Raw genomic sequence first — 14,100 nt, forward strand, 5'->3', positions numbered from 1 at the left:
GTGAAGCCACAGTCACATATTTATGCGCCAAAGCTATAGTAAGGCCTTCGTGTTACCGAGGGGAGAGCTCAGTAAGCCAGGAATTGAGATAACTGTAGGACACGATTTGCAACTCGACACGAACATTTCAGCTCTAGCCCAATGACGCCAAGCTGCCGCGTTATAATTTTGTCACTAGTATAGTCTACCACTATTAATGAATAGGGTAATACATTGCCTTTTAACCTGGCAGAAACTCTTATTTGTCTCGTTTTATTCTTTTCTCAAATAGAGAAACTCATTCGCCTTACCTTGGACAACGTTGTGGGCGTTCGAAAAAATTCGTTTTTTCTCTGACCAGCGCGGCCCGCGCTCTGACGTTTCGGTAACTTCGGCGACGCCTCGCGCTGTGGTGATTCTGCTGGCGCGCCAGGCTCGTGCTGACCGCAAAACAATACAAAATGTCGCTCCCGTGTTAGGTCACGAGTTGAAATCGCTGGGAAAGGAGTCCATCATCACGAGCCGTACACCGTTATCGCAGAACTCAATGAGGTGGATATCGACGGGCTTGCTTATCGTAATGACGAGCGTTTGAAGATGATCGGCAGGTCTCGTTTACGATATAGGATCGTGGTTTGTTTTGGATCATGTTAACACAGTTAACCGCGTGGTGATTACTCTGTTTCTAAGCCGCTGTTTCGAGCTTTACAAAATGTAATAAACAAAAATAAAATAAAAAGCAGAGCTTTGGCGACGCCATTTTACTCGCCAGCGGCGCCAAATGGTTATGATGACGTATTCTGCGTGACGCTGTCTCACTCGTCGCAAAGTGTTCGAATTGCGGTCGCGATTTTCTCTGCACCTGAGCTGAGCTGCAGCTGAGCCACAGGAGGACTGAGCAACAATGGCCATATGAACACAGAAACATGCCCAGAGGCACAGTCGTAATGGGGCAGTCGTAATACAAGAAATTTATGAAAAGAGGAATAATCGTTCAAGATCGTGTACTACTACACGTAAAGGAGGTCTGTGTGCTTTAGATATACCTATAAACTGACATTGTATTGAAAGGTTTATGTTGCGATTCATTCTATTTTTTTTATTGAAATGAAAATAAAAGAAAGAGACGGTAGTCCCCTTATAATGGTGACGGCTACTCCTTTTCTCATAGCAGAAATAACGATATAAAAAAATATGATGGAAAATAAAAAAAAGAAGAAAAATCACTTCATAGGGTGAGAAAGCCACAGCACAGTCCAATATGCCTATGAACATCACAGTGTAAAAGTCAAATGCAAGTTGAACCCCAATGAGTTTATAAGCAGTCACAAACACACACAAACGACCATGATGTAGATTTCGATGAGCATGTAAACAGATAAGGTATTACAGTGTTAAAATAATTCACGCACAACAACAAAAAATGTATAACACGTAATGTACAAGCACTAATAATTACAAATAATAGAAGAATGTTTTCGTGACATCGTATGATTATTCAGTGCAATACCCAGCATCTGTTGAGGATGGCTGTGTCTTCATAAAGATGTTCAATTGCGTTCAATGCTTTTCGCTGTTCTATTTTCGATGGCCATGGGCCCAGCAGTTTGGCGAGTGAGAAAGGCCGGTGAGGATCGATGGAGTTTAGCTCTTGTTCTAGCTACTGTCTTTGTATCTCGTATATGGGGCATTCGAGGAGTAGATGGCGAACATCCTCATCGTCGTGGCCACAGGAGCAAGCCGGTGAATGAGCCCGTTTGATTATTAACCACAACAGATACGTTCTTGCTAGCACCATTTGTCGGTTGAAATTTCGCGCTACATAAGCATGAGCACCGGATGACACCGACACTCACTTGCCCAAGAATGGGAGCCGAATTTTGAGAAACACGAAAATGGCTGCATATCATGCGCTATTAAATTAAGAAGTATGCGTGGTTTTGAGGTAGCTGTGAGCCGACATTACATGTGCATGTTTCATGTCATGATTTTCTTTTTTGATTACGCGGAAACATCTTGCGCTCATTGGCACGACTTCGGTGAATATCGGACCCCACTAGCTAGCGGAACCGACGTACACGGAAACGCCGTTGTCAATCCTAATAAACGTTTTGCAGCATGCTGCACTCCTGTAACACGTGAAGGCGATAGCCTGCTGCACACTTGGTGATTCGCCGTCTCGCATAGTCGTGTTGCTACTTTCGCAGTTCGGCCACGGCTAGGTCAGCTAGTATACACTCCAGGTAAACGGGAACTGCGTCACGAGCGCTAATTCTTCGCGTGGTGCTTGGTAGGTTAAACTCCGAGAGGAAAAAAGAAAGAAAAGAATGAAGCCTGCTTCCACGGCAACGGTTTTGCTAGCGCGCGAGGGTGAAACGCCATCCCGCTTGTCGTCTGCTATGCGCTCGACGAGCACACGACTTTCTCTGCAGGCGCCAACGGAAACCCACACCGCTTGCATTAATTTTTTCACATTGTTTTCGTCTCTCAGATTTGGTTTCAACACCCTTCGGCTTCTAATTCTCTTTTCTTACTCACAACACATGTGCAACGCACCTGTGTGGTAACTTAACTTCTTCTGTTCGATATGCGCGATCCGGTATGTCATGCCACGCGGCTATTCTGCTTCGGCAAAAGATAAGGAGGCAAAAAAATATGGTTTATTCACTGTTTTTATTAGCAACATATCGACCAGCAAGGCACTTAATACATGATAGAATAATGTAGAGTTGAGTATCTCATTAGTCAGTAAAAATTGGCGCATTCTGTACTACGATATTATACATACATAAGGCAGCTTCCTACACTTTCTCTTACAAAAATGCTACGGAGGCCATGTTTGCTTGCTGTGCACAACTCTACCGAAGAAATTTTCCTCGAAACAGTCATTTGTGAATAATAAAAAGATTACCAAGAGCAGCAGATCCACATTTTTCTAATACCAGTAACAAAAACTTCTTTGAATACCATACAGTGGGTGTACTTGCTAGTCCAAACAACATGCGATACCATTATCATTTTCCTTTATAACGCTCCTTATGATAATGGGCCCATACATATCCAGCAAATTATATTGAAAATTTGTATAGTCTTTTTTCATATGCGGTTTTGTTTCGCAATACAACATATAAGACCACTAGAGTTTCATTCAGACCTGTAACATTGCGAACAAGCTATCAATACAAATCAGTCGCGAGTATATTGCAGCTGTTACTTAAAATTGGTAATGCACTTCGTTTGTTCTATCGTCATCTAGGTATAAATGACACAGTTCCAGGACAATAACAACAAATAGTGTTTTTTGTTGAGAAACAGGAAATGGAGGAGATGCATGTGTCAATCGGCGGTTGATCGTCAGTAGAGGTTCGGCAAGGACAGAGTAATGCACAAATGTATCATTGACCGCGTAGCTTCGGCACATGGAGAAATTTTTTTTTAAAGCAGCACAAGTCGGTTCCATTCAATCCATCAGAGCAACCTGCTCAGAACAATTGTCGCTCGAATAGTTTTGAAGGCCTTCCCCTAATAGGCTGAATGTACATTGGGCACTTTCTTCAAAAGAGCCTATAGGCTCAATTTCGTGCGACTTGTTTGAAGCATAGGAATGGTTTCAGAGCAATTCTACGAGTTTGATCATTGGCTGGAGGTCATCCCTCATGAGAATTTCAGCGTCGACACACTAAGGAAGTGAAAGCATTTAAGCTTCACTAGAACACTCGTTTCTGGCACAGCATGCTTTCTTTGCTAATTAAGATTATTCGTGAATTTGCGGAAAGCAGAACCTCCTCCCCCCCCCCCCCTGTCCTACTTTTGCCATATTAGTAAAGCCATTGAAGTCAAGAGTGCACAGCAAGATTAGTACTTGCACAACTTTGCTAAAGTAAGCTCAAGAAGATTGAATTTAATTATGCGGTTTTACGTGCCAAAACCACTTTCTGATTAAGAGACACGCCGTAGCGGGGTTTCCGGAAATTTCGACCACCTGGTGTTCTTTAACGTGCACCTAAATCTAAGTACCACGGGCGTTTTCGCACTTTACCCCCACCGACATGCCGCCGGCGTGGCCGGGATTTGATCCCACGGTCTCGTGCTTAGGAGCCCAAACCATACCGACTAACAACCACGGCGAGTACTCAAGAAGATTCTAGCATCACAAGATCTGTGTATGGTAGCTGTGTAATAATCTTTGAAGAGGAGAGTGCAAGTGTGAAAGCAATCCCTTTATACACAAAGAATACGTTGCACGATATTTATGCAAATATTGAAATATGCCGAAATATTTTCTAAAGATCGGCTAATCAGGAGACCGTCCAAAGAGCTATCTGAATTACAAAAAGAATAAAATATCAGTAAGAAAGTTTTTCTTAATTTTCATACTTTTGGAGCTTTTTTTGCGGTGGGTATTCTTTCACGCAGTGTTTGGAGATCCAGATTGATGTTATTTATGTGCAGCATAAGCCACGCATAGCAGAACTACTGCAGCAGGTCTCTGCTACACTTAATAGAGCAAAATATTTATTATAGTGCACTGCTGTTTCGCTTATCTTTTAGTACAGTGGACTCAATGCACAACTCCGCGAATACGCCAACGTACTCCAGAAAACATTTCTCCACGTCCTTCCCTTCCTCTTGCGATATGGAGCGTCACCTGGCGCTGCAAGTGTTGGTAGAGCTCTGGGCTCACACGATACATCAGCTTCTTTAGTGCTTCCCTCGTGGTAATCTTTTGGCAGCTCTTTAGCTTCGCTGGCTTGCTATACCTTTGTGTATCACCTTTCAGTCGGTTGATGACGCCTGCGGTCTCTGGTGAGTATATTTTCCACTTTTGGCCTCGCTGGGGTGGTGTAGAACCTGTGACGACAGAAATGTCATCAGAACATCTTGTCAGGCTCGTTGTCAAATTTTCACCGAAGTTGCACGTTGTGTCAAGGAACACTGCACACAGGCACGACGCACACAGGCATGACGCTCAAGCGCCCTGGAGGTGCTTGAGCGTCATGTTCCACTGTAAAGCGAATTCCACTGGCAACACATGCGTGCCATATGACGTCGCTTCACCTTTATGGAAACGCGACATGAAAAGCCTCTTCATTATCAAATTTCTAGTGCACGTAACAAAAAACGGAACTGTGTTCGGAAAACAGTACTTTTAATCCGTGCAGGTTAGTTCTGATTATATTTGGTTGCAGGATTTCACACAGAAATGCGCCCCCAAAATTTAATACGCAAAGTTCCAAGTTCTAGTGCTGCTATATATTCATGTAACACGTTAAGCATTGCTGGTGTCTCAATAGCTGACTGAGAATACTAGGCATCAGTTCTTAGAGCTATTTTTCTTGATCGATGAAAGTTTCGATTCATTTTGTTAAGGCTTAGGTAACTGAGCGTTTTATTTACTTTGGCTCCATTTTTCAGCAAAATATTCACAAGAGAAAACCTTCCAATAGTTTAAAGCTGCTGGGCAAACTGAGCATTGGGGATTTCTTTTCTGCTCCGGAAGAATTTCTGCTATAAAGCGGCAAAACAATCTTGGGTAGACGACGGCAGCGCGCTGGGCAAGAACTGGCTTCGCCGAGTCGTATGCTGTAGTGCCAAGCCAGGCGCGACATTTTGCCGACGTGAATTCGCTCATTGTGAGCGAAAACTATTCGGCTTCTTAGTTTAGCCTATAATCGGGAACACTGTGCACCGCACACGAACAAGCGAGAAACTGACAAGCACGCGCTTCGTTGGTGCATGCGGAACAAATTTTGCTGCGTAACGTCACAGGCTACTCGACGCTGTAGCAAACGACGAGGAAAGGACAGCGCTCGCCGGGATCATGGCACCTGCGCCGAGCCCTGTCAACTGGCTTCTGTATGAAAATAATGAACGACAGAAGCACAGATTGACAACCACTAATAACTTGTTTTCCTTGCCTTCATCGATCAAGGACCGCTCTTCCACTCCAACAGTCGGCACAGACGACCACGACAGGATCGGCGTAGTCCCTTCTTCTGAAGTGGTCCGAACAGAGGCCGTAGCCGTTATACATCTGTCAGCCGCGCCAGGACTTCCCATTTAGCGTAATTTCGTCGTATGTCACATCTGAAAAATGGGCAAGATACCGCGTGGTGATGATGAAAGAACACGCAAAAGCAAAACCAAAGTTGAGAGTACGAAGAAGGAACTAAAAAACGCTTATCTTCTCGGCACAGGTTGAAAACTGAAGCGAACCAATGTCGTCACATAGTTAACTGGAACTTCTTGTAATTCATAACGCAAACGGTGAACTGCTGCGTAATAGATTTTTTTTGTTTGCTTCTGCCGTGTTCATGACCATTCAAAGGTAGTAATGTAATAAAAAAAAATCTGCTCACCGGAATGCTCTCCAGCGTAACCGGTCTGGTCCACGGCGGCCGCATTTCGATGGGGGCGAAATGCGAAAACCCCCGTGTACTTAGATTTAGGTGCATGTTAAAGAACCCCAGGGGGTCGAAATTTCCGCAGTCTTCACTACGGCATGCCTCATAATCAGAAAATGCTTTTGGCACGTAAAACCCCATATTCGTTTAACCAGTCTGTGCAGCACGTGTTGAAAAACCTTCGGCACCCATAAGTGCAAGTTTTCTACTCGTACAAAAAAATGAAGAGTACCCGCTAATATATACCGAAGCGAAATTTCCGTCTGCCCGGCATCTAGGACCCGCCGTGGTTGCTCAGTGGCTATGGTATTGGGCTACTGAGCACGAGGTCGCGGGATCGAATCCCGGCCACGGCGGCCGCATTTCGATGGGGGCGAAATGCGAAAACACCCGTGTGCTTAGATTTAGGTGCGCGTTATAGAACCCCAGGTGGTCAAAATTTCCGGAGTCCTCCACTACGGCGTGCCTCATAATCAGAAAGTAGTTTTGGCACGTAAAACCCCAAATAATATTAATTAGTAGCATCAATCGGCCAAGTAACTTCAGTTTCTTGCAACACCTCAGAGAAATACGCCGCGCCCAACCAAAGAGGATATTCACTTGAAAACAAGCACGGAAGACCTTTCGTTTCGTCCTATACCTCTTTGGATAAGCACAGCGCTTGTTTCGCCATAGCGACTGCACAAAAAGAGTGTTTCCCACTCGTCCGCTGGGAAATGGAAAAAATTTCGCCCTTGTGTTGCTCCCCGAGTTGCCACATCACACAGCCGCACAGCAAGCCTTGTTTGCTTTGCTCAGTTTTTCCAACATTGTCGGAACATTCCCAGGCACAAAGAAAGCATTAAATGTCATAGCATATGAAAAAACGTGCACGTGCATAGAAAGCGGCAGGAGCAGACAAAGAGAATGGCAGCCGAAGGATGCATGGATGAATGGATGGAAGTTATGAGCGTCCCCCTTGGAACGGGGCGGTGGGTTGCACCACCAAGCTCTTGCTACTATACTGCCTAATGTCCTACCTAGGTTAAATAAGAGAAAAAAAGAAAAAAAAAACCACAATGAATTCCCGTAACAAAATTTTGTGACCCCCTATTGCGAACTTTGCTTTTGTACGTGCCCCAGTTTTGCCATTTCCCTACTTTTCTTCCACCAATCTTCAAATCGCCTCTTACTAATATCTATTGCGGACATGTTTACTTTCCCCCTGCTCTCGCTGAACCCAAGGGCTTCAAGGAGGCCAGTGGTGCCTAAATCGACCACTGGGAAGATATCTTCACATTGCAATAAAACATGCTACAACGTTTCCCTAGCTTTACCGCAGCAAGCACATGCTTCTTCTTCCTTCTTATATCTCGCTTTATAGGTGCGTGTTCTGAGGCATCCTGATCTCGCCTCGAAAAGTAATGACATGCCCTTTGAGTTGTCATAAATGGTTTCTTTCCTGATTTCGTTTTTTCCTCTTAAGTAGCTACTCATGGCAGGTTTCTTTTCCATTGCCGCCACCCACGAGATTCTTTCAGCCTCTCTGACTTTCTTCTTGACCTTCTTTGTTGCTGTGTTCCCCACCCTACAGGCCGCATACTTGCTGCTAAGCTTCCTAGTTTTTTTCTTCCACTGTTAATCAATGTTTTTCCTGTACAGATACCTCAACACTCTCCCGGCCCATTTACTTTCTTCCATATTCCTCAGCCGTTCTTCATACTCAATTTTACTGCGAGCTTCCCTCACTTCAAAACTAGTCCAGCCCATATCACCCTGCACAGTTTCATTTGTAGTCGTCCCGTGAGCGCCCAATGCGAGGCGACCCACTGACCTTTGGTTCCCATCGACTCCTGATTGTACCCCTGATTTAAAGCAAACAACCGCATTTCCAAATGTAAGTCCTAGAACCATTACACCTTTCCACATACACCGGAGTACCTCGTACCCATTGTATCCCCATAGCGCTCTGTGCTTCATTATGACTGCATTTCTCTTCCCCTTAACTGTTATTGTTTTTTCCTGTGTTTCCGTATTGCCTTCGTTTATTCATATACCAAAATATTTATATTCCTTTAGCCGAAGTATTTCCTGACCCTGTATTGCCACTGTTTGTTACTATTTTCATTGAATACCCTAACATCTGATTTTCTAACGCTAAATTTCAGACCTAAATTGTCGCCTTCCTGTCCACAGATATTAGCCAGACGTTTCAAATCACTTTGCGTGTTAGCTAGCAACACAATGTCGTCCGCATAAAATAAACCTGGGAGATGCTGCTCTATTACTGCACCCGCCTGCCTGTAAGGAATAAGAGCGAAAGCGACGCCTCTTGGCGCAACAAATGAAGCGACCAAATTAAGACGTAAGCTGCTGAAAAAGAACACAAGCAAAAGCATATTTGATTTCCGCTCATAATAGCATTTACTTATTTTTTTCAGGGGTACTGCCGACCTCTCATATGGCGCCTTATGCAGGAGTGGGTTGTAACACAAAAACAGATTTGAAAACAAAGAAGAACAATTCTAGAAGCGCAACAGGAAATTTGCCAAAGGAAGTCCAATGCAAGTACAAGGGAGAACATGATTCATGCACAGGTACAAGAAACTGAAATAATCAGAAGAATAAGAATGGGCTGGGGTGCGTTTAACAGGCATTCTCAGATCATGAACAGTAGGTCGCCATTATCCCTCACGAGAAAAGTATATAACCAGCTGTGTCTTACCAGTACTCACGTACTTGGCAGAAACCTCGAGGCTTACGAAAAGGGTTCTACTTAAATTGGGGACGACGCAACGAGCTATGGCAAGAAGAATGACAGGTGTAACGTTAAGGGATAAGAAAAGAGCAGATTGGGTGAGGGAACAAACGCGAGTTAATGATATCTTAGTTGAAATCAACAAAAAGAAATGGGCATGGGCAGGACATGTAATGAGGAGGGAAGATAACCGATGGTCATTAAGCGTTACGGACTGGATTCCAAGGGAAGGGAAGCGTAGCAGGGGGCGGCAGAAAGTTAGGTGGGCGGATGGGATTAAGAAGTTTGCAGGGACAACATGGCCACAATTAGTGCATGACCGGGGTAGTTGGAGAAGTATGGGAGAGGCCTTTGCCCTGCAGTGGGCGTAACTAGGCTGATGATGATGATGATGACAAGAAACTGAAATGCTAGAAACTCGAACACTAGAAATTATACGAGTGCAGATTAACGGCAACATGCAGACATCTCTTGTCAAACATCTCTGCAATGGGTGAACATATCATAATCAGCGCGAGAAAAACTTGTAAAACATTACGCCTTGCGAACACCGAAAGATACACATGACGCCAAGCAAATATATTTAGCACACTGAGAAAGTACTAGAGAATCAAACGTAAATTGAAGCGTAGTGCGCGTGCGTTGAGCGAAGCCAGAGAGGCGAAAGGAGGGGGGGGGGGCATGTACGACGAGGTAAGGTCAAGTGGATTGTTGCCGCAGCTTTGCAATGAACGACTCAACAGTACTGCAGTTTTCTGTATCGGCAGAAAGAGCATTCCATTCACTGAGGGTGCAGGGAAAAAAAAGAATTTTTAAAAGCTCGTGTCCTGCAAGAATACTCCCTCAGTTTCTTTCGGCGCTCGGATCGCGTGGATCGCCGATTAACGGATTTTACATACGTGTCCATTGTTTATGCACAGCTTGTCATAATAAAGTAAAAACATGTATTTCAAACGATCATGCTGTCTTCTTGTCTGCAGTGCGTCAAGGTTAGCGTTATATAGAAGTGTGGCGAGGGATGGTAAATGAGCTGTAGCGATTGTAAACAAATCTAATTGCTTTTATTTGAATCATTTGAAGCTTTTTAATGTTTTCTTGGTTATGCGGATCCCAAACCACGGCAGAGTACTCGAGGATTGGACGGATGTAAGTTTTGTACGCAATTAGTTTTAATTTAGGGGTGGATTTGCGCAGAGAGCTTCTTAGAAATCCCAATTTCTGCATATCTTTCTTTTCGATGTAGGCAACATGCTCGTTTCACCTAAAATCGGCGCTAAGTATAACGCCCAAATACTTGTAAGTATCAACAAAGGACAGTTTTTGGCCATTAATAAAATAATTTTATTTTAATGGAGACCTTTTACGCGTCACGCTCATAGCCACCGTCTTCTTTTCGTTGACCTTCATTTGCCAGACTTCACACCAAGAAGATATTTTAATTAAAGCTGTGTTTAAGAGTGCCCGGTCGCGTGAACAGCGTATGTCCTGATAAAGGATGCAGTCATCTGCAAATAACTTAATAGTAACCGGAATATCAAGGGTGATGTCATCTATGAATATCAAAAAGAACAGTGGTCCAAGCACTGAACCTTGAGGGATTCCTGACTTCACTGGTCGTGAATCGAAGCAAACGTTGTCGATAGTGACAGTTTGATTTCGATACTAGAGGTAGGCCTCGATTGAAAATATAGAGCCTCATACGCAAAAGTTATTGAATTTTCCTTTGGCTACCAGTGTCATGGCGACGCTTTATTGCCAATACCGAAACTATAGCCGCACTGTCCACCCAGTGGTGCGGTTCCGCTCCTTCGGCTCGTTTTCGACGCTCAGCTGCGGCGTCGCGTGCTCATATAGCGGGGTCAGACTCGCGGCAACGACGTTTCTCTTCGACTTAACGTTGCCTCCTCTCAGCAGGGAATAGGAACGTATGCTGTTGTGTGTGTTGTGTGAGTGATTTCAATGACTGCACGCACTGCTGGCTTCACTTTGCACAGCGCTTGTAGCCTCAGCGTTACGGGGATATGATATATTTAATTTTTTGCTCGCTTACAGCGGTATGAGCCATTGCTTACGGGGGTATGAGCCACTGAGAAGGTCACGTTTTTTTTTTTTGTACAACTCGACTAGACGCCGCGTTTCTGTACGTTTGATTCCAATGGATGTATGCACTGTACGCTTCACTTCACTGAGTGTCTGTAGCCTCTGTATTACGAGAGACGCGCCATTGCATTTTTGTTTGCCTAAGGGGCATGCATCATTGCTGATGATGATCGTTCTTGTACCACTAGACCGGACGAAGCGTTTGTTTTTTAAGGTTATCGGGGGTATGACCCACTTTAGGCTTTCACCTTAATATCTGACATTAAATTTGTTTTGTGGGATATGAGGGACGCTTGGTGCAGGACGCCTAATATAATTTGACCACCTCGAGTTGTTTAGCTTCCTCCTAAATACAAGTACACGATAGTTTTTGAACTCAGCCTCCATCTAAATGCGGTCTCCGCGGCCGGGATTGAAACCGCAATCTCGTTCTCAGCCATGCAGCTCCATAGTCATGCAAAGAGTCAGCGCGGCTGCTCTTTAAACACTTTGATTGTTATAGCACGCCCGCCGTGGTAGCTAGGTCATTATGGCGTTGCGCTGCAGAGCTCAAGCTCCCGGATTTGATCCCGGCCACGGCTGCCGCCTTCCAACGGGGGCCCAACGCAAACAAAACACGTCCTTGTACCGTGCATTGGGTATACTGTAATGAAACCCCAGGTGGTCAAAATTAACCCGGGTCTCCATTTATGGCGTGCCTCATAATCAGATCAAGATTTTGGCACGTAAAACGGAAAATTTATTTGAGTTTTTTTAACACCATCGAAGTGGTTGGCGGGTCTGCGTTGAAATGAGTCACGAAAGAAGCTTCTCGGACCGGTGTAACCACTGCTGAAGAGGAAACGTAAAAATGAGCAGTAGAATATGTCCCATGAACTCTGAAATGTTCTCTGATGCTCACAAAAATATATGCAGCTGGATTTTGGGTCAGTACGCTTTCCATCTTTTAAAATGGAAACATGTGCCAGTTGCTCATGGTGAGTGGTCTTCATTCTGATCGTCGGCATGCGCAACGACAATATACCGACGCGCGAAGTTGTAAGTCCACTGCCTAAGAATAGCCTGACCACACGAGTAGTGACAGAAAAGCATCTGAAAACCAGCAATAGTGACTCATGCCTGGCCAGAAAATACGATTTTCGAAACCGAATCCCTCTGAAGCTTCAAGTAATAGAATACAATGAACTCCATTGTTGTCTAGAGTAGAACTTATGAGCTGCCACATTTGTTCCAAAGCACGTCGAGTACCCCGAAAATGAGCAGCCTATTTCGAGTCGAAATTTTGGCGGGCCTGCTAAGTGCAATCTTGTACATAATGTTAAGATTAATAATGCGTTATCCTAGGTTCGTATAGCAATATTCCTCGCTGTGATCGGTGAACTATACGAAGCACCTTGTTTTTGTTTACTGAACGTAAAGGGAACTGGAACATGGAAAATAGAACATTGGCTACACATTTATTTTCTATTGGTAAATATGTAGGTAATATTCTAAGTTTGTGGTTCAGTGAGGGCTATTGCGGTAAATTATACATATTCAAGCACTCGGGAGCGCTATAAGTGAGTTTTACAAGCAGCTACGAATTTACCTTGCTGCTTTTAGACAATTATAAATGCCACCATAATTAAAGTTAGTGAGAACTGGGGATTGAATGTGACTGGATGAATTACAGCTGTTGTAAAGAATTCATTCAGCAGCTGCTTGAAAATGTGGGTCTGTCTTACCCGGTATGCTTGCAAGTGTCCAAGAATAACCGTATAAATGTGTCACCAAATTAACAGCAGTGTAAATGAGGATTATTTTTAGAGGTGATGTGTGGGGAAGGTTTAATGTTTGTGACTTAATTATTAACATTACAAATAATTGCTGAATACTCGTTTCCTGCCCATTACCATGTGTTCCACGAGGCACGTAGTCGTCTAGAATGATGCCATCGGTGACCTACCATAGTACCTTGTATATATTTGGAGTAAGTAAGGAGCTGATTCAAGGTAAGATACCCGTAAAGTTCTTAGTGTGTGAGTCAGTTGTGGCCTTTCAAGCAACTTACTCGAAGTAAATTACATCAAGTAGACGTGAGTGCATAAATTACAGCTTTTGTAAAAATCATTCTTCATCAAATGTTTTAAATCGTTAAATGGCCGTTATTCGCAGTGTTTTCTAATATCTGAAGAGAACCCTGTTCTCTTGAGACATGGGAGAGAACCGCGTTTATATTTGTTGAAAATTGAGGGTGTTTTATAGGTAATGTTATGCGCAAAACTTTAAGGCCTTGAAATTAATTGGGAGCTTCGCAAATAATTACTGAACCTTCAATTTCTGCTCCTATTTTACGCCTTATTTTGGACGCCATGAATCTGGTACGTAAACTGGGTCGGTCACCTTGTTTTTATTTCGTGGAAATACGGGACATATTATGAGTGATGTACGTGTAGGCAATGTTTGAAGTGTCTACGTTAATTACTACTTTTGTAAATTACGTATTCAAGCGCTCCGGAACGTTATAAATGTGTTTTACAAACGGTGTAGAATTTATCCCCCTGACCTGGCAGCACAATAATTGTGACCCAGATCAAGTTTAAGAAGAGAGAGCGTAAACTTTATTTTCAAATCAATGAGATCCGAGTCCGGCGTCTTTTTAGTGGGTCTGGGTGGGACTGGGATCGCGGAAAGGGGAGCATTATCGCGGATGTGTATACGAGTGGATAAATTACAGGCTATGGAAAAAAAATATCAAGTGCTCGAAGGCGTTATACGACCGCGCGTCATCCTGAATGTTTCCCAGTGTCCTATGAAAACTAGAGTTGTCATTGGGTCGAAATAGGCGCATTGTTAGGGGTGATATGTCAGGAAAAATTGAACGTTTCTGGCATACTTATA

Source organism: Dermacentor variabilis, chromosome 1 (assembly GCF_050947875.1).
Source record: "Dermacentor variabilis isolate Ectoservices chromosome 1, ASM5094787v1, whole genome shotgun sequence".
NCBI lineage: Eukaryota > Metazoa > Arthropoda > Arachnida > Ixodida > Ixodidae > Dermacentor > Dermacentor variabilis.